At 38.6% G+C, this 23,220-nt stretch overlaps 1 long non-coding RNA gene across 3 annotated transcripts in view; it reads right to left on the bottom strand.

The window, feature by feature from the left end:
- The window catches only part of LOC125689380 (uncharacterized), a 92,956-nt gene that overhangs the window by 57,029 nt on the left and 12,707 nt on the right, over positions 1 to 23,220 (bottom strand). For 2 of the 3 annotated variants that reach the window (XR_007375232.1, XR_007375234.1), the window contains exons 2-3: positions 16,296 to 16,511; positions 15,561 to 15,670 (exon numbers count right to left, since the gene is read on the bottom strand). The exons of the other annotated variant lie outside the window; for it this stretch is intronic. This is a non-coding gene — a long non-coding RNA (uncharacterized LOC125689380). The remainder of the gene's footprint in view (positions 1 to 15,560; positions 15,671 to 16,295; positions 16,512 to 23,220) is intronic. 3 annotated transcript variants of the gene reach the window in all.

Here is a 23,220-nt window from a genome sequence, read left to right as displayed (position 1 = left end):
GAGCACTGACACAAGTTGCCCAAAAAGGATCTGGATATTTTTTGTGAAGATCACCAAAAGCTGCCTAGACACAGTCCTGAGCAACCTGCTGAGTGGTTCTGCTGGAGCAGGAGACTGGGCTAGATGGCCTCCTGAGGAACGTGCCAGCCTTAGTCAGGACACGTTATAGGAACAGTTTTAAATCAGTAAGTGCAGCAATTCCCACAAGCACTTATTAAAAATAAATTAGGAGGTTAACCTAGTCATTTAAAAAAGTAAATAGAAGATGATTTAAGTTTGTATTGTTGTTTTTTTTTAATTAATTCTCATAAGATAGACTGTTCTGCTCTCCAGGAGAGGAGAGGCAGGACACAAGCTTCTGCCTTAAAATAGTACACACATCTTCCTTTAACTTGTCCTGTCCCAGAAGATCATTGCAGAACATAAAAGCAAATTCAAACATGACTGAAATTAAAGTTTTTTAACTTATTTTCAAGTAATCGTTTGGAATTTATTTTCCTGTGGAGCCTTAGAACAATGGGCAAAATAACTTCAAAGTAAATAAGACACAGCATTAATTTTAGCCATGCACAAATATTTGAATTTACTTTCTATAATCTATGCTGTGGGAGGCTAACTTCTCAGGATAGCATTTTTTTATAGCAGTCAACTACATGTCACTGACCTTCAATGGAAACAGAACACCTAAATTTCTTTGAAGCTATTAAAAACACTATTTTTGAAATCCAGGTTGTTAAATCAATTTCCTAGCGGTTAATCAATTCTGGCAGAATCCAGTTATTCTCACCTTTCATAGTACAAATATACTGCTATTTAAGGTTAGGTGATTTAGATCTAAAGGTAAATCTGAACAGAGGTTCATAAGAGGCCATACATTTCACCTTTACCAGACTTCTCTTCATCCTTGACCTCACTTTCTACCTAATTAGCATTAAGGCATTTTAGACCAGCATCCACAGGGTGGCATAGAGTAGCATGACAATGTCTACACATGCCTTCAAGCAATTGGTTTCAAGCCTGAGGCTCCAGTATCGTGGATCTGCACTCAAATCTTACACTGCAGTGTGCAGTAATCCCACTCAAGATATCAGGGAACATTCTAGCACTAACAATTCACTTCCTTCCTACCTTCGCAATACAATAAGGTTTTCTAATTGCCCTTTGAAAACAGGGTCAAATATACGCAAACACACTGTTTTTAAGTATCATTTAAAAACAACAGGCCCCCAGAACAACTAACCAGAAACTGCTGTAGAAAGCAAGATCTGGGCAGACTCATCTTGAGTTTGAGAATAGGAGGGATGAGATTTCTCTACAAGCACTTAACTTACTGCTTGTTAAAAATGAAATTATAGTTGACACGTGTTTAACCAGTTCTTTCTTGTCAAGGAAAGCATGAAGAGATACACCTACTTCATTGCTGCTTGCTTTCTACATCCATAAGGTGCTGCACAACCACTCTGTGGTGGAGTATCTATCCCATAATTCAAGACAGCCAGAGTTCGAACACTGAAATTCAACTCTCAGGTGATCATTAGTTTTTCAGTTTTAAGAAGATTTAAGCTGCATTCTCCAGGGTAAACATAACAAGTAGTTAATTAAGAAATCAGCAGTCACTTGGGGTCAATCTGGATCCCACCATTCTGTCTGAAAAGCTCTAATTCTCTGACACCTGCTCTTGATAGGACAGCTTCTACTTGTCATTTAGTTGTCCTCTTCTTGCTCTACAGAGCTATTATTTTTTTCTTAGCTGCCTTTCCTGCAAAGCATGCACCCATCTGGTCATGTCATCTGACAATCTGTGTCTTTTTTGCAAGGCTATCTACACCTACCACTTTCCAGCTTCACTCTTTCCTTCCCAGGATGACTTAACATTCTATTCATCAACGATCTCATCCTCACAACTCAGACAGCTAACCTTATCCATCAGACCTATTTCCCTTGCTCCCACTGCATTCATCTCCCCTTTCAGAAGTTGCGTTCTAGGTTTAATTAATTTACAACAATGAAACAACGAAATTAAAACCCATAAATATTGACGGCACGCTAAAACAATTGCAAGCTAATGAAAATGATTAACCACTAATGAAGAAGGATTTCACAGAATTAGCAGGCTGAAAAGTAGCATGACAGTTTTTCTGTTGTTTCCCACAGAACTAATTCAGTGCAACATGTTCGGGTATCCCACAGAAGGAATCAGTGATGTGCAATTGTCTCATACCTTATTTACAGGTTCTGAGAGACAAATTTCTATTGGGATAAGTTCAATTGGATAATGTTTAGTGGTGTTTTCCCCATTAACGCTTCAGTTCTCATAAGACTTTAATGTACTTGATAGTTATCAAAGAACAAAGTAAAACAAAAGAGAACCATTGTTTTACTGAATAGATACTGCACTGCGTTGTGGAAATAGGAGTGAAAACTATTAGAACATAGGACTTAGATGGTAGCAATCAGTGTTGCAGTCTGTTAGAGGCCAGTAACGAGTGGAGTACCCCAGGATCAATATTGGATCCAGTTTTTATTCATTCAAATTTCTTCACTTTCTTTCACTTCTTAATTATCTGGACAATGGGGTAGAGTGCCTCCTCAGTAGCTTCACAGGTGATGCAGCCAGAGAGAGTGTCTGATTTACCAGAGGGATTTTGGCAGGCTGGAGAGATGGAGAGATTTCTAACAAGAAATTCTTGAAGTTCAAGCAGTAGAGTCCTGAATCTGGAAAGGAACAACTCCAGGTACCAAGACTTAGTGAGGACAACAGCTGAGAAGCAGCTCTGAATAATCCAGAAGCCCTGGTAGAAACTAAGCTGTGTGTGAGACAGTGTTGAGTCCATCCCCCTATGAAAGCAAGTTTCATTACTGATGTCATCTACCTGGACTTGAGCAAGGCCTTTGACACAGTCCCCCACCACATCCTATCTCCAAATTGGAGGAATGAGAATTTGATGGGTGGACCACTAGATGGATAAGAAACTGGTTGAAAGGCCACAGACAGAGGGTGGTCATGAATGGCTCTATATCCAGGTGGAGGCCGGTAATGAGCAATACCCCCAAGGGATCTGTCTTGGGACCAGTGCTGTTTAACATCTCTATCGAAGACATCGATGACATATTTGAGTGCACCCTCAGCAAGTTTGCTGACAACACCAAGCTGAGTGGTGCAGTTGACACAGTAGAAGGAAGGGATGCCATTCAGAGGGACCTTGACAGACTAGAAAGGTGGGCCTGGGTAAACCTAATGAGGTTCAGCACAGCAAAGTGCAGAGTTTTCCACTTGGGATGGAGGAATCCCAGGCATCCATACAGACTGGAAGGAGTAGTTCTTGAGAGCAGTCCTGCAGAGAAGGACCTGGGGGTCTTGATAGATGTAAAGCTTAACACGAGCCAGCAGTGTGCCCTTGCAACTTGGAAGGCAAATGGAATCCTGGGCTCCATCAAAAGAGGGGTGGCCATCAGGGACAGGGAGGTGACTGCCTCCCCTGTACTCTGCTCTTGTGAGGCCCCATCTGGAGTACTGTGTCCAGGTCTGGAGCGCTCAGTACAAGGAGGACAGGTAGCTAGTGGAGAGGGTCCAGAGGAGGGCTACAAAGATGATCAGGGGGCTGGAGCACCTCCCCTACGAAGACAGGCTGAGGGAGCTGGTCTTGTTCAGACTGGAGAAAAGAAGGCTGCGGGAAGACCTCACTGCAGCCTTTCAATACCTAAAGGGAGCCTATAAACAGGAGGGAATCAACACTTAGAAAGGGCCAATAACTGCAGGACAAGAGGAAATGGTTTCAAGTTGAGGGATGGGAGATTTAGGGTGGATGTCAGGGGAAAATTCTTTACTGTGAGAGTGGTGAGGTGCTGGAACAGGCTGCCCAGAGAGGCTGCGGATGCCCCATCCCTGGAGGTGTTCAAGGCCAAATTGGATGGGGCTCTGGGCATCCTGGTCTAGTATTAAATGTGGAGGTTGGTGGCACTGCCTGTGTCAGGGGGGTTAGAGATTCATGATCTTTGAGGTCTCTTTCCAACCCTGGCCATTCTGTGATTCTGTGATTCAAGTGATGTTCTTGGCTGCATTAGGCCAAGTATCACCAGCAAGTCAAGAGATGATCCTCCTTCACTGAGCTTTGGGAATGCCACAGCTAGAATGCCTGTGTCCAGGTCTGGGACTCTCAGTATGAGAGAGAGATAGGGATATTGGAAAAGTCCAATAGAGAACAATGAAGTCAAATGGCCTGGAACACCTCTCCTATGAGTAGGATCTGAGAGCTGGGATTGCTCAGCCTGGAAAAAAGATGACAGAGGCAGGCAGGATCTCATCAATATCTCTAAATACCTGAAGGGAAGGAGCAAAGACAGAATCAGGTTCTTTCCAGTGGTACCCAGAGACAGGAAAAGCAGCAACAGGCACTTCAAAAAATTGAAAAGATGATGTTCCATCTAAACTTTTCTAGTAAGCTGTAAACAAAGTGCAAGAGAAATGGACCGATGTATTAGCACTGGCCTGCTCAAGGCAGCTAGCACCAGTCTACCCTGCAAATGATTTTGCTACTCTGACTAGCCAGAATACAACCAAATACCTGCAACACCTCAAAACTTGATTTACTTGTTCTGCAGTGGTTACAATAACACAAAGAGCTGACAGACATTTTATCCTATGATCCTCATCATCTTCTTTTTTGCAGAAATATGCTTAAACTTTATGGAAATGCGAAGAACAGCCAGCTCTTTTAACATTTCAGGGTGCAAATATTGCAGCTTATGAGTAGCACATAAAGCTTCCAGCCACTGGAAGAGGAAACCAGGCAGAAGCATACTGCATGTTTTTAATAGTACTGCTGGCCACAGAATCCCATTTCTCCATCCTGCATGATTATAACACCTTGCTGAAAGAGGTAACTTGCTAAGAGGGGTAAAGTGATGAGGCTGTGTAAGCTAGAAGCTGGACTTCATTTTTATCTAACAAACAAAAAGTTGTGACTTGGAACAGAAGTCACAGAAGTCACCTGCTTGCAAGATCTTGCCTTATACAGACCATACATGGTTAAGAAGTGTTCAAAAACCAAATGACATTGGATGCTTGAAGTCTGCCATAATGATTCATTTTGCAAGGAAACTCTCTGCTGGGCTTGCTAATTACTGTTAATAAAGTCATTAAAGAGAGCACAGAGACCCTAAATATGAAAGGAAGGACATTTACTCAACAGATGCAAAAATAAAACAGGAAAAAAAAAAACTGATCCTGCTTGACTGTTGATTTTAATGTAGAAAGGTCAATATAAATCACCACTGCTCCCCAGAAAATAACCATGCAGAAACACATTACATTCCATCAATCTTTTAACATAAGTATGCAACAAAATCACAAGCTTAATACTTGTAAGAAGAAAGCAGCTGCATGACATATGAAACTGTACTTGCAGAAAGGAAAGTCAGAGTTCTATGCTTCAAAGTACCCAGCTCCAATGCAGGAGCATGAATGTTTTCTGGTATTCAGGAACTGCATAGTCAATTGCTGCTGCAACTTTTTTTTAAACAGTAAATGGTAATACAATAAATGCAAAAAAAAAAAAAAAAAATAGGCAAAAGAAAACAAAATAATTACTACAACTTAAACTTAAGACGACTTTTCAATCAGATAGTGATCTGGAAGTCTGCAAAAACTCTGTTCTAGGCAGAGAAAACTCAGAGAAGGATGAGGTCAACCAAGTTGTATCATCACCACTAAATTCTGATAATCTTCAAAATATTTTTGTTAGGAACATTTACATGGGTAAAGCAGCACTGGGGAAAAGAGTCATTATTCCAAACACCTTCCAGAATTCTATTTGCTGTTATCTACTCACCAGTTACATACTTCTCCAAGATGCAATAGCTGTATGGAAGGCAGTAATACTAAGGTGGTGTAATGTCCAGTATCCCCTTCTTGCTCCAGAGTGATCTACATGTACATGACTTTTTTCTTATAAATCCATCCATATATACTAAATCCTTCTTTCAAGATCAGTCTGCTTTCCCAAGAGCAAAAAATAGGTATTGGTAGTGGATATTAGGACATTGAGGCACTCAGCAACTTACCCAAATTCACACGAGACACAAGAAAACACAAACCATACCTTCTCAACTCCCCTGTATCCAAGTCCCTCATTTTTTCCATTTTACAGTCAGAAATACTACTGTATTTATTTCAGATCCAAAGCATATTTTATGTACTATATCTTTATATAATCTGATCCTCATTCTTGGTCTTCGTCACACTTAATTTCTAAATTTACTAGTGCCTTGCATTGCAATATAGTGGCAAACTACCACATTTACAATGAGCCTTTTGACAGTTCATAACAATTAACGAAGAGTCTTCTGTTATGCTCACAAATGCTTGTAAGTGGTAACTGAATACATTCAATATTATATGAAGTAATTTCATCACTCTAAGCACAGCTTACATCGATAAAAACTGAAGAACACATTGCTAAGTGACATTAATGCTTTTCAGTCATCTGTATCAAAATATTTAGCTGATGCATGTACACATAAATAACACATCGACGTTCATGCCTATATGTTATCATAAATTTTAGGAACTATCATACTGAAATGTTAGTCTAAATCAAAACACAGCATATTTCTGCCAATCTTTGGCTAACATATATCACCCTTTTTTGCACTACAAGGGACAAGAATGTAACAGGATGTGATTCATTATCACAAAGCTTCAGATTCTGAAGCAATGACTCAATAAAAGCTTTTGAAAGCATCACTGTGATTGTTCTGACAGCCTTTACTTCCAAAAGTTCATAAAGTGTTCCAAGTGAGCAGTTAGAATACAAGGTAACTAGCAAGAAACCTGAGTGTCTGGTAGTAAATCATTTGTCACAAGAACCCAGACTTATGAAATACCCAAATTTTTATAGGTATGGTCAATAGGAAAGTCTAGGTAGATATAGGAATTTTTCCACACCTAGAATCCCACAGCCCAAGTATGTGCATTGTGAAATAAATTATCTGAACCACCATGGTCTAAAGAGACAGAAAAAGGGCATAGGAATAAGATAAATAACCCACAGAATGTCAGTGAATATGAAAAACCACTCATTTTGAAGAGTTCTGCCAGTCTGGGGTAAAAAAAAAAAAAAAAAAAAAGCCACTGAAGTCACGCACTGATACTGACTAAAGCAAACTGAGATGTCTTCATGCACTCATTTTTTTCCCCCCAATCATTTGAATAGTACATCCTCTACTTAGGTTCCATTAAATATTTGGTTTCTTTTAGCAGAGAACATATTGACAACAAGGGACATTTTCTGCTAAACAAAAACAGATTTATAGGCCTACCTAAGCCAAAGTCTAGAATTTGGCATACTCCAGCTTCATGAAAAGCTATAGTGTCTCCTGGGACAAATTCTAGTTCAAAAGAATATAGTTTACTAACATAGATATTCTCACTTGGAAATTTGCTTCTACTGGTTGGATTCAAGTCAAAATTTCAGTAATTGTACACAAAGAATTAAGAAGAAAATAGCTTAATCAACTCCATATAGACAGCAGAACTGGAGTTGGCTAAAAGCCATCCAATGCAGTGCTTTGTCTCTGGCTACAGCCAGCAGTAGATATGTGTGAAGCCCTGTAAGTACTTGGTAAGTATAGAGATACTTCCTAAGGTACACACTTAATTCAGGAGCATCAAAAAATTTGACATCGTACAGACTCTAAAGTCACAGCAGCACTGACAAGATGTTTAATGATAGGTTACAACCATGGATTTTCTTATATTTAATTACCTTTTAACCCATCTAGAAATTTAAGATCAACATCTTCTACAACATCCAAGGAAAGATGACCTTCTTAACAACCTTATTTATCTTGAACCTGACACATAATGCTCTAATCTGATGCTCATTTTTGTAATAAAAGAGTAGGGGTTAGTTTGGATTTTCCACTGGGAGAGAGGTGGTTTGGTTTTAGGTTTTTTTTTTTGGGGGGGGGGGGGGAGGGGAAGAGGGAGGAATGGGCTGTCCATTTTGCTTCATTTTTAGATTTTCTCCTATCTCTCGCAACTGTCTTTTCTCCTTAAGTGTTATCAAGACTGACGGAATCCCATGGAATCCTACTTCACATAGCCACTTCTTTAAGAAAGCCATTCTTTGTACATCTGAAACAAGATGGACACTCACTTTTGGGGAAAAAAAAAAAAACAATGCTTGTGAGACCTTTTCACATCTATCCTGTTCTAGGACACTTTCCATTCTCATCTGGCCACGCTTCAGGCAAGAGTCTGAAGAGAAATAGGGAATCTCACAGTACCTTCCACAAAAAGTCTCCATATATTTCTAAGTGGATACATTACGGCAACCTCAAATTCTATTAGTCCAGTCACAACCCCTCAAGAAGTGCTATTTAAGCAGTTTTGCAGAACTTGGGGAGTGGAGGTGGAAAAGGTGGTGAGCTGTGGACATACACCATAAAACATTGGTCCTTTCCTTCCAGTAAGCTGTGGTCCACTTAGGCAAAGTGCCCATTGCAGTCCGTACCCAGGAAATATATGATGGCATGTTACAGCCCAATGAAAAGAACTAAAATGAAAATATTTAGCACACTGTGAAGCTGTCCTACAAAAACGTCAACACATTATACTACTTTTTCTCCTAAGGAATTTCCCTAATGTGTAAAGAACAAAAATGAATGAAAAAAATAACAGCGAGGGAATGTTTATGATCTGTGGATAGCCTGTGAACAGGTACAATAATTCAGATCATGTTTCCAAGTACAAATTTGATGTATGTTTCCAAAGCCATTTTGACCTGAGGTCCAAGTATTTCATAAGTGCAAAATCTCACACCTGCAAAATGTAATTGCCTCTTTCCTGAATCACTGACAGGTATCCAACTGTACTAAGAACATGTATGTGTGAGTAGAGTCTGTCGGGACCCAAAACCTGCAATTTCATTAAATTCCATAAATTGAATTAAAACACCCTGGAAGTTTAGATAGAACCCTTTCAGGATAAGCTACTGCTATAAGAAACTATTCAAGAACTTCAAGCTGCTTCTTACAGAAGCCAGTTGCCTCATGCAGCAAGAGTGATCACCCAGATTGTTAGCTTTTCTTTTGCTCTCCATGGATAGATCAATGGCAGATAGAAAGGATATCACTGGTCAGAAATCACTTTCCAACATACGTGAAATCTTGGCATCTTTTAAAGCCAGCTAGACCATCCCCATATTCTGACCATACCCTCAGAAAAGATCTTAAATTTTTAATGGAAAGATGTAGATTTTATTTCAATGAATTAGATTTATTTACAGCTTCCTGTGATGCAGTACTTTCCAGAGAACATTACTTCAAAATACATTTCGTTCTTCTGTTTAAGCACAAATAGGACCAAGCCCCAAAGCACACTTTTTACAGCTTACAATCTGAGTTCAATACTTTCCCTTAGGGGAAAGGGAAACTTTTAGACAAGATCAGATTCATAATGTATTTCATGAAAGAAAATTACTGTATATTACCACCATCTACCACCAAGCAATTATTCTTTGTGAGTTGCTATGTTCCTCTTCCATGCTCACATAAGCAATAAGAACAAAGGACATAGCTGGTGCTCCACACTTTTTTCCTTTTGAAATTTATGCTCGCAAAACGATTTGAAAGTCTAAGGTGCACCTAGGTTTAGAATTACAGAATGCCTCAAAGCATTGCATTAACTTGGTCTTCATGCCTGCCTTTCTCCTGTAGCAAGGCCACACAACTTCCCCACTCTAACCTGCCATCTACCCCTGCTTGAGCCGCTGTCACGTTTAGATCTGAAAAGATCAGCACTGCTTTCTTTTTTTCCAAGAGTCCACAGTTGAGAAAGGGTGAAGCAGAAACATGGAGTGGAAAGTCCTGCCCAACTGTTACACTTGCATTCATGTCCAGATCAAAAAGTAGCAAGTTTTTAAATAAGCTAAAACTTACTCTTCAAAACTAGTAAATAGAATGTCATTCCTTAATAACTTAAAAGGATTTCTCAGCTGAATCTAAAAGCTTTCTTATTTCCCTTTTGTCCTATTACTACCCAAGAAATACAACAGGATTCTCCTTCACTGCCATTTTCTGTTCACATCACATTTATTATTACATGTATTAATTGCATACTCCAAAGATGCTGACACAGGAAGAGTTTTTCTCCTTAAGATATGACTTGGCAACCAAGAAAAGGCAAACAACATTCAACTTCTTAACAAAATTGAAAACCAGCTGAGCTTAAAAACATGTTAGAATTGAAGCGCATTAATCCTGGTAGAGACATTAAACCCTGATAAGTATTCAATTAATCATCAGCTGCAGGATCAAGAGAGGAATTGTTCTCCTAGACAACACAGATAGGGACTATTGGAAATATTTGTTTACCTCTGCAACTGTGCTGGGAGCCCAGAGTGGAGGGCTCAACCATGAATTCATCTCCCAGGAAGAATCTCTTCTTCCAGGAGTTTCTGATGCCCCAGTCCCTCCTGCTCTCTTCCTGAAGATAAAATTTGAATTGGAAAAGTTTAAGTTTTTTCCGAGATAGTACACTATGGGAATTTTAGCAAAACCATAACCTGGTGCTACAGCCACAGCTACACAGCTAATTCATGAGTCTCATCCATAACGTGGTTGTCTGGGATTGCATTGCATTCGAAGTAGTGCTGGTTCTTCTGAAGACAGTCATATTGTGAATGCGTAGGGAGGTGCTCTACTGTATGAACAACTGCACAGAATTCAAATCATGACAGACAAATTTCACAGCCACCACCTTTATGTCAGAGATCCCTCACAATTTTTCCTGCCTCTAAAGCTATTAGCCACTTGTTTCTTAACACTGAACTATTATTAATTGAAAACAACCAACGTAAATTAACAACTCCAAAAAAAACCTAGGTCTATAGCAAACAGACTGTACTCAGTCATGTTTCTATCAGGATTATCAGGTCAACTATATCTTATTCTATGCTCTCAATAGGGAGGAATATTCAGCTCATGTTACAAACTACATATTTCCTCTGCTATGAGAAGAGGAATAATGTATTTGTCTATCAAAATCACACACCTTTATTCCAGAAAGAACAATATCTAACATCTGAACTTTAAAGTCTCATTGATTATCTCCAATGTAAAGGAATTACAGAACAAATTGAGCTTTATTCCCCGAGAGAAGGTATTTAGCTATCAAAAAGGAGTGTATGACACTAATTAGTTGATCCATAAAGCAAATATTCAGTAGATAAGAACAAATGCAAAATAGAAACAATAACTCCATGTTTTTCTTCATTCTTTGTATTTGCATTTCAATTTTATAGCTTTGCTAATATCCAGGCAGCAATACAGCTGCCAAATTATTAGAATAGGGAAAAAAAAGTTAGTATCCAGTCTTTTATTTCAGTTTATTCAAATTTAGTCACTAATTACTCTTATTTTTGGACAGTTTCTTTCAGATAAATATTATAATACAAGAGTTTTGCCAGGCTCAGTTGAAACCCCTTCATTGGTATCTTCCTCTAAAAAGAATTCAAAGACTGTTTAACTGTCAAGAGCATTTAAAACAAAGCAATTGAATAATCATTTAGCTTCAGAAACAATAAGCTGGAAGAAATCCTACAGAGCAGCTGATGGAAAAGGCAACAAAAGGAACCGAGATGACTAACTTCTGAGAACTTCACAGAGAAGATGCTGGGAAAGGTGACAAGTTTTGAATCATAGTAACAGTACGGCAAAAATTATTCCATACCTCTCACTACTTGGCAACAAGGTCAGTTCTCCCAGCTGCATTAAAGCCATTTGCTCTCAGATTCCGGCATTAGACATTAAGGGCCTTTCTCCACCTTCCTTACCACAAGTTGACTCTGAACTTTTAACACCGTTCAACTGACTGGAAGCAAAGTGGTTTTCTCAGCACCTGCGTGGCTACAAACAGAATTATCTTGATTGCACATATTACTCCTAAGTACCCTAAAATAGCTGAGCACACTGCCTAGTAATAACTGGTTATTTAATACAGCATGAAGACCTTATTTACAGTATGGGGCATTTTGCTAGGGGCAACAGGTACCGAAATATAATCCTAAGATTCTAGAAGATGTATATCATAAATTCAGTCTTCGCAAGCAAAACAGCATTCTAGGAAAGTATTCATGTTTCAGTCAGTCCAAAATTAGGAATACCTCCCAGTTTTCCATGTGTTGGTGTGCCAGCACTGTCTTACCATACACTATTCTGAAAAATCCATGCCACAGCTGAGCAATGCATGTAATTTTAAACACCTGCCTACTAAAACCTTTGTTACTTATTACTCCCCACAAGAAAAAGTGATTTTCTGTATTCTAGTGCATAGAAACAGAAGTGTACCCATACACACCAGCTCTGACTCTGACAAAAAGCATTTGATATAGCTTAATTCAAAATACAACACACCATGCAGAATCCACAATCATATGCCAACATGTGTGCTTTTATTACCGTGCATATAATCCACAGATCATCCAGGTTTGATAAAGATTTTTTCCTCATTTCCCTATCAATTTTGATACTCAAAAGTGTATTTTTACATATCACAAAGATGACAGCAATTTAACTAATACTGGGGGAAAAATCTAGAGAAAACATTTTGGTTTCTAAAGTTATTTTCTGACAGGAACCAAAATATTCAGACTGCATTACATATCCATGTTTTTCAATAAAAATGAAAACAAACAGCCTGAGACTGAGAAATAGATTCCAATTAAAAATGAAATGTTATCTGGAGGGATGGAAAACCCTAAAAACAAGTATATTGGAGAAATAATCATGTTTGATGCCTGCATTGTCACTTTTTTTGTGGTAAAAATGTTTTCAGTTAAATTTCTTCAGCCCCAAATAATAGTATGATAACTATCTTTCTTATTAATCTATGAGCCTCACTGAGCATGATCTAGCATAAATGTATTACAATGTAAAAGGCTCTGAAAGTGGGATTTTCAATGATATTGTTGTTTTCATGGCACCTCATTTCCCAGAGAAGCACTCCTAGGAGTATAACAAGTTGTCAGCATAGTGCTTTCCCTCCCCACACACAATCCTGTGTTCGCCTATCTTGAAAAGGATTCAAGGAGATATTTGCTACTGAAGCAAGCAACAGTGAACCTGAAGATACATAAGCAAATTTCAGAACTTTATGTGAGACTAATGATGTTCCCAAAAAACATTTTAAAGGCTTTTGAAAAAAACATCTTGGCAATTTTGGGGTCATTGAGGTAAAGACTGCAATTCAGAATTGCACAGATATGGCTCCTGATTTAATTCCCAGGAAGCCCAAGTGCCAGGCTTCATATGGTTTATCAGCCTTCACTGGCAGCAGCTTCATCATCCAGCTGCTTGTGGCAGCAGCAAGTTTTCTAAGCACCTCTAGCAGAGAGTTTGGTGCCACATATTCAGCGTGTGAAATATAAATATCCACTGTGATGAAGGAAAGCTTGGAGCATTTTTTTCCTTTTTATGTCCCAAAATAGGCTAAACATAGAACATTTCTTCCTGCGTAAACACTTACGGTCCACCTGACAAAACTTTTACTGTAAACCCAGCTAAAGAATCTGCCTTTATATTCTTACAGGCTGCAAGGTGGGAATACATGGGGCAACTTAGTCATAAGAACTTGATATGGTCAGTCACCAAAGGGAGACAAGGTTGTAGCACTGCCGTCCATGCAGCAGCTTCAATACTTGAGAGATTTTAGATCATATTTGAGCCATATTTACTTGGGAAAAAACTCTAGTACCTTCTGCCAATATGTTAGAGCAGTAAGTACTACATCCCTTCAACAAGAACAATAGGTGTTTAGTTATACTGCCTCTGGGAATGGGAAGAATAGTCATTTTCCCCTCTTCAGCAAGTAATATTTGCTGCATATGTAGGTTCAGCCACTTACTGAGCACTGTGCATTCTGTCTGCCTATATCCTCTGAGCACAGTAAAGCCCCTAGAAAATGAAACTAGCACTGCAGCTAGCAGTACTAATGTAAAGTGTCACAAGCATCTTTCAGATTCAAAATTCAGATTTAAGACCTAACTCCTTATTTCAAGACCTAATGATAATAGGACATTCTTTAACAAGGTGCCAATATCATGGTATTGCTCCCTATTTAATCAGCTGTAAATAATTCAGCATTTTTCAGAGAAAATTAGCCTTCAATTCAAGATTACCTTGCAGACTGCACTCACAGGAGAGTAAGCACTCAGATGCTGTACTCCACATCTCATAATATGTCTCAGAAGATCAGAAAAGGACATAGCTTAGGTATTATACTTTAAGGAAGGGGAAAAAGGTGTTTTACAGTTTCAATTTTATGTTAATGCTAGTGTCATTACTACAGTCCCAGGAACTATTGAATCTGGACAAGTGTAATGGGATGAAACAAAGTATCATAGAAGAACTATGCAAATCACCTCATACAGTAAATCAGGCAAACAGGTAGACTTCAGCTTTTTTTCCACAAAGAACAAGCAGAGCCTGCAGTATAAACAGGAAGGGAAATCAGCATCAAGTAACTTAATCTAACTGCATTCATGGAATATAAGCAAAGAAATACTAAATGTTGGTAGCTGATTTGCCTTCGTAGATGGCATGAATAATTTTTTTTTTTTTAAATCTCCTTTGATATCATAGAATCACCAAGGTTGGAAAAGACCTAAAAGATCATCCAGTCCAACCGTTCACCTATTCCCAATAGCTCCCACTAAACCATGTCCCTCAATACAACATCCAGTCTTTCCTCGAACACCCCCAGGGTCGGTGACTCCACCACCTCCCTGGGCAGTCCACTCCAGTGCCTGACCACCCTTTTTCATGCAAACTTCCCCTTCTCAACAGGGCAAGGCCAACAGAACTTTGTTCTTCAGTACTTTTGATCCGTTATTTACCCCATTTCTAGCAGTACCTGAAATTCATTTCTACCTACATATTTTCTCCAGCATGTATCCAGCCAGTAATAACATAGCAGCGTAACTTATCTGAACGTGGACTATAACTTTTTCCTCTGTGTCCTCAGGGACACTTTTAGTCTCAAACAGCTATTTCCTATACTTAACTCACAGTAAACAGCACTGTTCTCCACTTTTCATATGTATTTACACGGTAGCCATTTCTTTTACCCCCTAAATGTTGATACTGATCTAAGTCCCTCATCTTTCTTTTTCTTATTACCACCTGCAAAGCATGTCATCTTTAGGCACTTCTCAGAATTTCCTCATCTACATTCCCTGATCTCCAGTGTACTGCTCTGTTCTTGCTTTACAGCTGTGTGCTTCTGTGCGACATCTGCACTACCTAGATGTTTGCTTACAAGCCTGAGGTAGACTGTCCCTGCAGCTTCCCCTTCTGCTTCTATGAACCCTTAGGTCTCCTGTCCCTGATTGCCAATTTAGTGTTCACACATACACTTTCTGATATTCACAGAATATTAGTGTGAGACAAATACAAACTCTCCCAAATCCAAAAGTTCAACTCCTCTCTATTTTACCTTGGGCAGGGAAACAAAGCATTTGTTTAGGTCAGCTATGTTTCTTTTCGGCTTGGCCACTCACCAGCTGTCTTCAATGGAAGCTTTCACAGTCATTACTCCAAACCTCCTCAGCTCCACATCTACTTCATTTGAAAGGTATCTTCACTTGTTTCATTTAAGGTAGACTGCAATCTATATAGACAGGGAATAGGTTCAGCTTCTTAAAGGCCTTAGCTATCTGCTCTAGTGCATCCATACCTGGGTTACCTAGTCATTTTCCACTAAAATACAGAGAAATATATAAGTCTCTCACATTCTAAAATCCTAATACATATAGGCCTTCACAATTAAGACCACAAACATAAGTCATTAAGTTAAAAAAACATTCTTCTTTTGAATAAAGCCAATAATTCTACTGCCATTTGGAAAGACTTTGTGGTAGAAGCACTGTATGGCTTTACTCCAGAAGAATCAAATCAGGGTTGTTACTTGGTAATCTGCTGAAGTAATTAAAAGAGTTTTTAAAGATAGAAATTCTCCCTAGTTTTCATTAAAGTCAGTAGGAGTTCAGGAGAAACTACATACCTTATGAAACAAATTACACATAGAACTATCTTCTCACTTCTGGCATTGTTTCATGCTAAAATGTAGTATTCTACTATTGTTCAGAGGTCAATCTTAAAACTAAGAATATTAGCCATCTTCTCCATTTATTATATGAGCACCCGCTACAGTGGTTTTAGATGTAAAATATCCGCTTCTGCACAATACTTTCATAAATCTGCCATTCTTATGTTCATTTTTGTCAGGGTTTTACCTTGAACAATATCACCTCCCAGTTGCTTTGCTCTCCCCCCCATCTATGTTAGTCTTCTTCCAGTCAAAAAAAAGAAATCTTCTGTCCTACACAGTTCCCAGAGCAATGGTTTAAACTTTTCCACAGAAGTTTATATTGTGGAATCTATAATATTCCTCTGCATTTTTCAGTTTGTGTACTTTTGACTCAGCAGGCAGTGCTGGCATTTGTGGCACACTGGAAAGAAAAGAAAAGTGCCATTCACCATTCAGTTTCATTTTGAGTCCTTATGCAATAAAATCTAGGATCAATAAAATTTTACAGCCAGTTTTAGAAGCCATTGAACTCTAATAATTTAATCAAAATTCTAGTAAAGAGTGGGAATAATCATCTAATTATAGATGTATTTTCACAAACAGTAGTAGTCCCCTATAAACTGCACTAAACCGGAATTCAAAATAAAGGATAACAGTATTTTAAGCAAGGCTGTGAATTGCTCCTTACCTTCATTATATGGAAACAGGCACATAACCTGAAAGCAGGATATTAAAAGATGAGTATTTGAGTACTAGCATAGATAAATATGCTTGCAGAACAGAGGCAGATTTAATTTTATTTTTGTGAATCTGCTGAAGGTCAGCAATGCTTAACATTCAACACTGATTTTATAGTCAAGACTCCGTGGAAGTTGACAGGATTTTTACTCAGCAGAAATTAATACAAAATCTCCTAAAAACTATCATTAAGTATGCAGGAAGAACTTCAAAGATCATTGGGAAAGTCAGCTTCATTATGATAAAGTACACAGCCATAAAGAATTCTCATTGTGGCAAAAGATTTTCAAACAGGTTTGATTCTTTAAGCACATGATTTTACAGCAGCTTAGCACCTGCCTAATTCAGTTCATCTTTAATTAGTAACACACCAACTTCAAATTGATTTAGATGAATCCACCCTTAAGTGTTGACAACTCTATATGTCAGCTACCAATAGGTCATGTGAGAGGGTACTGATCTGAAGCTCTCCTCATTTAGCTCTCTACAAGGAGGCTCAAATCTACCACAGCCATGACTAGTCAAGCCTACTGAGTGTCAGGATATTCCACTGTCTGGAATTAAAACTATTTCAGTTACACTTCCAAGAGCTAAACAAGGAGATGCTAAAGAGCATGCAGAAGTAAACTGAAGAAGGAGAAAGAAATTAAGATAACAAGGTGGTTAAAGGGACAGAATTCAGAATCTATCTCAGGCTTTTCAATTGACTTCAAGAAATAATAAACTATTTTCAAGCATTCAAAATATTTCCCTATTTCACAAAGTAGGTAAGTAGAGTGTATATTGGCTCAGATATTAACACTAAACCGTGGAATTAAGTGCTCAAATAGATATGACTATTTTTCATTGAAATGTAGAACATGCTGAGAAGGATTAAGTGTTTGGTTCCATGGCACTCTGAAGCCCAAGCAACTAATAAACAAAGAAATGTTACAGCATTATGTAAGAATACACATTAAACTAAAATATCATTCCCTCTTGTAATGAGTCAGAAGAATATAGAACTGTAGAAAGATTTACTAGTAATTGAATCTACAAGCAAAAGGAAGAAATATCACAGTTAAACAAAATCACATTAGAACTGGAAACTAGCAAGTGAGTCATACTATATGTTTTCAGAGAAAATTGGTAAAGCTTGCTATGAGGCTAATTTTCCTGATTCTGGCATATTCCTACATTTTGTAAGGAAGAGACACTGTTTAACTAACAATCATGACATGATTTATAATACATTAATCTTCCTCTGTCGACAAGAATTGCTGATGAAGAAAAGAAAGACCAAACTTTAAGTAAGCTAGAACCAATATAGGCTGGTAGAGCTTGGGAAAATAAGAACACAGTATTACTTGTTTCAGTTCTCTGAATGCTACAGTCTCTCTCTGATTTTCTCCTTCCAGCCAAATTCCAGGCACAGATGCCCGGAGGTGGGAAAACACTATTTTTAATGCATACTTTTGCATTCTTGACCACTAAAACAAAGAGATTAGAAGTTGATTTGGCTACTTCTTATGTCTTCGACAACCACTAAGTAGTCAGTCTTAAAATTTCCAATTAATTGTTTCTAGTATTATAATTATAAAGTTGTTCCCTCTCCTTCTTCCACTGCCCCCCTTTAGATAATACAGCAGAAGTACTCTGCATGATAGCCTCATCAGACAGGAACAGAAATAGCAAGACTTTTAATGGCTTTAATGTTCAGGTTGGACTAAAGCTGCATAAATACTCAACCATCATGAAAGCTCTGCGTGACACTGAGCAAAAAAATGAATGAACTAGCCATCTAAAAATGTAGACACACTAAGAACTAATTGAACATCCACTAAACAAAGCAAGAAAAGAGCTAATAAGGTTTCAGTAGTAACAGCCTCTGCAGAAGTTCATGAGATAATGAGGGTAGGCTACAACAGGTCAAGGAGAACAAGAGGGCAACTTGTTCGGCTGGCATGAGCTCAAGTGCCATGGCTGCAAGACAACTCAGCCAGAGGGAGAGAGAAACCTGTGTTTGTTTTCCTAGCACAATGAAAAATCTGACTTAAGATACAGCATAAAATAAAAGCAACCAATCTGTTAATTGTAAAGCACAGCCCCACATAGCGAATAACCTGTGCATATCACGCACATAGTCAGGAGTCAGAGGAATACACTGTTTTCCATGACTCATCAACAGTGGGCACAGAGACTCTTGTAAACATCATCAAGCAGAGTTTTATTCATTCTGAAGTACGCATTAGAGAATTCAGTGGACACTGTTAAAATTCTTCAAGCAGCAGTCTGGAAAATCATGCTAACAAATAACCTACCTTTGTAATCTGCTGTGCACTGAACATAACAATAAGTCACAACAGGCTGTGCATCAATAGGCTACTGGTGCATACTTTGGAGGCATTCTAAGGATCAAAGCAGAAGGAAGAGCACCTCCAGGCTTCCAAGAAGAACGCTTGCAGACTACTAATGTACACTGATTGTACAAACAGCATGATCTATAAATTCCAAGTATCAGGTTTTGAACAATACTCCTCAAAATACTTAGAAGTAAACATGTATATCTCTTGAAAAAGAGACATAAGCACCTCAACTACTATTTAGGAAGCGTAATTTGTCTTGAGTGCTGATTTTTTAAAAATTATAATTAGATACTACTACACACATTGAAGTTTTTACTGTAGTATAGGTTTATAGCCCCTGACACTACTAATTGTGATTACTGCAATTTTTTGTTCTTCCCCTCACTATTACCACCACCCACCTAGATAGAGAGCAGAGCATGAAGGGCTGAACTGACTCGCCCAACAGCGCAGAATAACCAAGTGACAAAAACACTGTCTTCAGTCTCCATTGTTCATCCAGGCAGATTTACTGGTGAGAATTGTAATGGGGATTAATCACCCAAGGTTTCCTCAGCCTTTCGTAACTCTCATATCTTCCTTTTTACAACCTGTATAGGGGAAAGTTTATTAGACAAATGTCTGCTCAGTTGTTTCAGTAATATCTATGGTAATAAGACAACGATTCTTCACTGTACTTACTTGCTCTCAGTAGAGTACTGATTTTACTTTAGGGTACTGTACTTAAAAGAATCTGGAGAAATATTACAGGATGAAAAAAAAAAAACCAATTAGTCAAAAGAAACCTTAATACCGGAGACAAGAAGCTAGTACTTTTGTAATTATATAGTACTTCTGTAATTACAGAGAAGATTAAAGCAAGTCAAGCTATCAATCACAAGGCTTGAAAAAGAAACAGAAGCTTTTAAAGCATGAGGAAAATTTTAAGTTTAAATATCAGGAACCTCTAGTAACCATAAAAAGCAGAGAGCAAGACAAGCTTCCATTGAATATTCTGCAGTCATGGGTATAAGAAACACAGTGGAAACTGGCTTATCTTTAAGAGCTTAAGAATGAAGCAGTAACGGAAGAGAGTTGACCACATGGCCTCTCCATCTCAGATTCACAGAATTGACTTCACCAAAGCTCATGTAATGAGAGAAATGTTTTTATAAAACACTGTGTTACCCTCAGGAAACAAAAAGATTTGTGTCACTATCTCCACAGAAACTTAGGTGACTCAAGCCACCCAAGCAGAGCAATGCCAACAGAAGCCAGCAAGACTTCTCAAGCTAAAACACAAAGTAACGTAATTATGATGATAATTTATATGCAGCTTTCTTTGGAATACACTAGGAAACTGCTCTCTTTTACACCAAGGAACACTCCAAACAAAAAAATTTAGAAAAACTCAAGTGGAAAAAGTGATCACTACTAGACAATACTACATTAATGCCTTATTATTAATGCCATCTCATCTACTACAAAAAGGTGTTCCTATAACATCGCCTTTGTTTCGGCGACTCTGGCTAACGTCCCTCTGTGAAGTGTTCCAACAGCCCCGGTCAATTTCACACACTTTTCATGACCCCAATGTGGTGAGCGGCAAAATGGCATTTATTGCAAGCAGCACATCCTTCTTAAAGCTTTCCCCATACCTTAGGGCTACTAATCACCCTAACTACAGTTATCTCTGCCCAATGGACATGTGGCATGTCTTGTTTTCTCCTTATTTGGTCTAACCTGTTCTTCTCTCTTATCTTCAAGATATCTGTTGCCATGGTTTCCCAAGGGGCCCCTGTGGATCCTGGCGACTGCCACAGCCCATTCAGTTAACTACACTATAAAAACTTAAGTACAAAGTTACTATTTCAGCCAAATATATTCATGCAACTCTCAGAGTAAATATCACTCATTTGTGCAGAACATCTAAGAGTCCGAACACAGCTCCTTAATCTTAGTTTCTCATTTAAGTCTGACAACTGGTCTACTACCTACGGCAGTTAAGTAGAAACATATTCAGTATGTTTTCAACTACTCTGGAACAAATTATACATTCCACAACTCTCCAAAACCAGTGTTTTGACTGGTTTTATCTTCCACCCATGATTTCCAAACATGTCAGTCCTTAGTAGTATGAGGTTCCTTAATTTTGTCCAGATTTTAAGAAGTTAAGCTGCATATCTACATGCACATCCAGAAGTGGATGATATAGTCTTTCAAAAATAAGGATAGCTTAGGTCAAGGAGGAAATTTGAATCTACCTTGAATGTAACCTGAAACAATGGCTTCCTACAGACTCTTAATTTTGCTCATTTCAACCTTGACTATATATAGGTGGCTTGCATAATGCCAGTAATCTGACTTCTTGGCATAAGATCTTGGCCACGTGCTTGTGGCAAGATGTTTCTCATACTGTTGTGGATGATAAAAGGAAAGGCTTTCCTTCTCAGTGTCTGCATGCGAAGATTTAACAAGAATAGAGCATCCATTCCAAAAGATATTTCAGTTTACTCCAGCCACCCATGGACCTGAAGAGCCCACACAAAGTGCAAGAATAGAGCTTGGATAAATGTGAACCACACCTCCTCCAAGCATATGGTATCACAGCTCTGCTGGTGGTCCTCTGCCACCCACAGATAATTCCTCTGCAACTTGCAAACATAGAAGTAGTGGAAAGGACTGAAGATATACCAGATTTTCATTATATATATATTTACACACACACAAATTATTCTCACTTCACACGAACGTTTGCTTATCCCAACGCTCTCTTCATTTAGTTTTCTAGCTTGACTGTCCGCTTTTTAGTGGCTTTCCATTCACTGTCTTCCAAGACAACACAGACTCCCTTTAGACTGCATACCAGGCTGCAAGATCTGTGAGACTTGTTTGTCCATGAATCATACTGCAAATATGAAACCTGTTAATCTCCCAGTAGACCATCACCTCAGTTCACAAAATGATCAAGAGCTCTCGTGTCACTCACATCACCGCTAGCACAAGCCTAGATTCACAAGTAAATAGATGAAATAGGTAGCTCCCCTTGATTTCACTCAGTTTACAGAACATTCCAGTAAGTGAGCCAGTAACTCCACAGGCAGTTTGGGGAGGGCTACAAGGTGAGGGAGGTGCAAGCAGCTATTACTATGCAAGTGCTATTACTGTGGCTTCCACTCAGTATGGCAAGAGGGAGGAGGCATTTGATTGGAATAGAGGTCTACCTTCCTCTCCATCAGGAAGGAAACAGCCAGCCCCTTCACTGGGAGAAAGCAAGATAAGGGAGCTCCTACTTCAGAATTATTTCTGAGTTGTACTAAAGCACATAGAAGATAGGGAATTGTTTAGCAACAGCTGTTATCTCCCGTAGCTATACTTACCCATCTAACTTCCTTCTCTTCTCAATGAAGAGAAGGTTAATGAAACTGATCATCTTTGAAAAATATTCCTAATAAAATGCTCCAAAAGTCCATTAACTACCTCTGAAAATACTAACAGGCACATACTATACCATACAGCAATAACATCTTCCAGAATAAAAACTTTCTCTAAAGTACAGTTCAAGCCATTCTCCCCGTTGTAACAAGGTTTGCAAAGCCAATGAAGTCAGCCCTGCACTGAACAGATAGTGAGGATTTAATCTTAAGAAGATACTACAATTTAGAAATTATCATAGCAAGCTTTTCTGGATTGATACTCTAATTTTCCAATTGGCAGCAGGTGGAAGTTTCCATTGAAGTCCATTAAACAAGCCCAGCCTTTTCAATGCTCTCTGCAGTGGCACTTGTTTCAAATCTTGAATTTTTAGAACCTGAGAGTCTGCCTCTCAGCCTAGGGAGCCTAAGGCAGGTGCAGAGTAGTCTTGATCTTGCTTGAAGGCAACATCATTCTATTCTTTGTCATGAAGTGCCAGCATTTATTATATATTCACTAGCTACACGTGGAAGGGCAATGGGATTGCTGCCCATGAACCTTAAGGGCATCCAGGGAGCAATACAGATTTAACTGTCATTAAATTGTAAGTAGCTCTTGTACCAAAAGTAGTTCAGACTTCCATCACTAATTAAT

Source organism: Lagopus muta, chromosome 2 (genome assembly GCF_023343835.1).
Source record: "Lagopus muta isolate bLagMut1 chromosome 2, bLagMut1 primary, whole genome shotgun sequence".
Classification (NCBI taxonomy): Eukaryota; Metazoa; Chordata; class Aves; order Galliformes; family Phasianidae; genus Lagopus; species Lagopus muta.
Note: the sequence above shows the minus strand (reverse complement) of the source record. Positions and strands in the feature narration are given on the sequence as shown.